Below are 4,564 nucleotides of genomic sequence, written 5' to 3'. Positions count from 1 at the left end.
ACAACACAAATTACAAAACCCGATAAATTTTAAAAGGATTAATTAAATTACTGAAAAGTAGTTTGAATGTTATGATATCATATAAAAGATTAAAATTCTAAAAATATATATATAAATAATATTTTTGAAGATGAATATTTATGAGCGAGGTGGGCATCTTTTTATCATAACCTGCATTTGATTGAATTTTAATATTTTAGGGTTAAATTGTTATTTTGGTTTAAATTTCATAATTATTTTTATACTAAGATTTAATTTTTTTCTAAGATTTTAATTCGGTAATTGCACTTATATTGGGTTTTTTTTGTCTAAATTAGGTCTTGAATTTGACAGTTGTTCCTACAGTGTAGTAATTTTTTATTGTCCAAGTCAGTTCCTGATTTTTTTTAAAAAACCTTAAAATTTTGGTCTAATATGGGAATAATTGCCAAGTTCAAGTCCCAATATGAGAATAATTGTCAAATTTAAGGATTAACTTAGAAAAGAAAAGTTCATGCTTCAATATAGAAACAATTGTCAAGTTCACGCCTAACTTGGAGAAAAGAAAATAGATTCCAATGTGAGAATAGTTACCAAATTCAAGCCCTAAACAATGATTTAATCCAAAATTTTAAATATTATCATGGAATTTAATTTTAGTTTATAAAAACATTTTAGAACGAATAAGTTAAAAGAAAATTTTTCCATCCCAAATTGAGAGATAATTATAGTGTTTTTAGAATTTGATTGGATCAACCAATTAGATTAGTTGGATTGAGAATTGGTTGACACAAGTTTAGAATAAGGCAAAAAATTAGTTGACTCATGAATAGATATAGACCGATTGAACAGAACTGAAAAATCAGTTGAATAGGCAATTAAACTAGTTGAACCGCTTTTTATAAATTTTAAATTATTTTTTTATTTTTATGGTTTTTATTAGTTTATTTAATTTAAATTTATTAGAGTAGTTAGATAAAAAATTAATAACCTAACCAATTTAGCCTCCAATTTGGTTTAAAAACATTAGACAATTGGAAAATTGTTAATATAACTAATTTTACAAAAACTCCGGTCTTTTAAAATTAATAAATTGAGTTCATGAACTCACTCCATTTTGTTTTATCTTAAGAAAGTTAAAATTTTGAATTCCTTGATTGGTTTGGTGACTATGAACCATTTACTCATAAAATTCAATTAAAGTTTAAATCTTTAAAAGAGTAGTAATATATTTTATTTAAATATAATATGTGTGGTGTGGATGTATCCTAAAATAAATGTGTACAATTATTTTTGAAAGGATAAGTGTGTATATTTAGAAATTGAGAACGGAAAGGAAACCAACACAAAACATTTTTAATCATATCCACGTTTATCTTAAAGCATTTAAACTACGTCAATAATCAAACAAAATCATTGACTAAATTAGATTGATGATAGATTTGGTCTCAATTATTATTATTGCTTTTCTTTTTATTATTAATCTGAAAATAATGGACCGACGGACATTGGTTTTCTTTAAATTTCAGTAATTACTCATTTCTTAATAATTATTATCATGGTTAGCTAATGGTGTAAGGGTAAATCACCATAAAAGTTTCATAGTAATTTCTGTCTCTCATTGCATTTTAGTTTTTTATTAAAATAAATAAATTAGTTTAAATATGTTCGATAAAAAGTAAAATATTATTTTTATTACATTTTTGTTGTTAATTACGTATCCAAATAATTTAACCCTTTCTCTTTATACCTTTATTCAATTTGACTCTTATTCTTTACACATTTATTTAATTTGATTCTTACTTTTTATTTGGAGTAAATTAACCCTCAATTTTTTATCGGTGAGGTGGCCCTATTTTATCTTATATGTCATATTAATAAATAATTTAGAATTTAAAAAATTAAAAATATAAAATATTATAAATAAAATTAACTCCAAAATCACAAAAAAATCTCTTCAAAATAAATTTTTAAATTTTTAAAATTTTCAATAAAAAGTTCTATTTTTAAAAAACATATAAATGCAAAAATAATTTTAATAATAAAAAGAATTTTTTTTTGAATTTCAAAAAGCATGAGAAAAAAAGAGTAAAAGTATAGATGCAAGAAGCTTTTGAGGATTAATGATAAATTGTAAAGTTTCTCTATTAGCTAATCATCTATTTCTACATTTGCTTCATTTGTTACATCCCAAATACAATGCCTTTTACATGCGTTGTTTCCGCTCATCTTGGTTGGCGAAGTAGATATCGAAGTCCAATACCATAAATTGAGTTGAATTTTAAATTTTCTTTTAGTTTTTTTCAGATCCCCCAATTATGTTAAATTTTTAATAATTTTTTTATAATTAAATTTAAATTGAAAAAAATTATCATTCAAACCTCACTCAATATAAGTCGAATACTGTAACCTCCCTAACCCGACCCTGACACACTAGAATGCTAGCCACCAAACTATGACCAAATTATGGAGGTCACACAAGAAACCAAAATGGTCCAATAAACATTCAGTTTTCATAAAAATTAAAAAAAAAAACATTTTATAAACGAACTCAAGTTTTTATAGAGGATGTTGATACCACTTAAAAAGTATTTATATTTATTTAAGTATCGATACGGTTTAGGCATTTTGCCAAATTTGAAATTTATAAAACGTTATCAATCGGTATCGATTCTTTTATAAGTATTGATACCGATTTGGAATTTTGTTTATTTTGGAAATTATTTATTTGATCAAGTATAGATACCTAATGTCCAAAAATGAATAATGCAAAATCCAAAAACTTATGAGTAATTGAGTCCATGACATAGTCCGTTTAATAAAACAAAACCATACATTATTTATAAAATGGTTTAGAAATACTTTTTGAGTAAAATCTGACGACAGTGCTTTGAGTGTCAAGTCTGAGCCCTAACCTCACAAATTATCTGAAAATGATGGAGGAAACGAAGGAATGAGCTATGAAGCTCAGTATGGTAATAACACATAAGCAGTGAGTATATAAAGCAGTAAATAACAGCATACAAGTTTGCAGTATACAGTATATATCAGTATCACGATATTCACATAAAACACAGTAACTCTAAAATGCTTATGAATGTTAGTACAGTACACTACCGAATCCAACCTTACACACCACAATAAGAGTTACCTAGAACTCTTCTAGCCCTACATACCAAAATCATATTTGCGGATGAGCCGCTAGTAAATCAATAGGAGCCTTAGCTCATGTGGATGAACCATCAGTAAATGATCGGTGAATCAATTCGGCATTTAATGCTTGAACTTCCTCTTTCAACCACCCAAATCCCAATGCATTAGTATCACAGGCTATGAATGTTAGAAAACAATAACAGTAACAATTTTAACATACAATTATCATGCAAACGGCTACAGTTTGTTGGCTAAACAGTAACAGTAAGCATGCATCAGTGATATATGCAGGATTAACACTCAATCTACATTATACACATATTCAACATTAACGATTTAGAAAAATGGCACATACTACAACTAGATCTACCATACAGGTCTCATTTACCACTATGTTGATTCGTTAGTTTCTCAGTACCACATCAAAGAATATTTTCCAACCATATTTGGAGTTGTTATCACAATCGAAACCTTGAGAATAAAATAATTAATATTATATGATAAAATCAAGAACCAAAACGCAAAAATAAGCACTCAAACATTCGGGCAAGCCCATACACACATAGTTAGACACACGCTTTCACCCACACGCCCCTGCAACACTTTAGCGGACTCTTACGATTCAGATCCGCTTTGACATCATCAAGATTCGATCCTTCAAACGGTATACACACAAATAACAACACATTAGCAATCGACATAAATTAGATTCAGGAACCGAAGAAACCCGATTAACCAAAATAGGAGTGAAATAAATTGTACACACAATTTATTTACTTGAAAACCGAATCTTACCCATGGATCGGAAGGTTTACACTTACCAAACTACTATTAGGATCACAATCGTGTAAAATAGAACAGAGAGGCAAATGCACAAAGCTACTGATTCCAACGAACCAAACGATTGATGATGATTCAAGAAAAAGAAAAAGAATCGATAGCCCAAGAAGGGTGCAAGAAATAACAGGTAGAAAGAAAAGAGAGAAAGAGGAAGAAAAGAAAATAAAAGAGGAGAAAACGACACAGGGAAAAAGTGAAAGAGGAAAAAAAAGTTTAGGGCAGCAGCAGAAACAAAAGAATGAGAAGAGGGGCCCAGCCAAACAAAAATACACTTATATACCTATGGTTTCGACAAACTAGGGTTTTCTACGTTAGAAAATGTGAAGGTATCGATACTTGTTAGAAAGGTATTGATACTTATTGATACAATTTTGGACATTTTGATAGACTAATTCCAATTGTACGCTCAAACAGAAAATTAACATAAATTCAACAATTATAAATTTAACTTGGAAATTTTAACTCACATTTTGCGGCGTGACAAATATATTGCCTTTGAAATGGTTTATATCTGATGTGCATAATTAGGTATGCCTAACCATTTATAATTTGGAGAAATGCAACTTTGATTTCATGGAGGTATTTTGTCAAG

The 4,564-nt window shown here is 28.1% G+C and overlaps 1 long non-coding RNA gene across 1 annotated transcript; it reads right to left on the bottom strand.

The window, feature by feature from the left end:
* Positions 1 to 2,952: 2,952 nt before the first annotated feature.
* On the bottom strand, positions 2,953 to 4,294 carry LOC108454908 (uncharacterized). Its single transcript, XR_001866795.2, has 2 exons — positions 3,954 to 4,294; positions 2,953 to 3,787 (listed from the first exon to the last, which is right to left on the bottom strand). It is a non-coding gene; the product is annotated as an uncharacterized LOC108454908 (long non-coding RNA).
* Positions 4,295 to 4,564: the final 270 nt, after the last annotated feature.

The sequence above is a fragment of the Gossypium arboreum genome, chromosome 6, assembly GCF_025698485.1.
Source record: "Gossypium arboreum isolate Shixiya-1 chromosome 6, ASM2569848v2, whole genome shotgun sequence".
Classification (NCBI taxonomy): domain Eukaryota; kingdom Viridiplantae; phylum Streptophyta; class Magnoliopsida; order Malvales; family Malvaceae; genus Gossypium; species Gossypium arboreum.
Note: the sequence above shows the minus strand (reverse complement) of the source record. Positions and strands in the feature narration are given on the sequence as shown.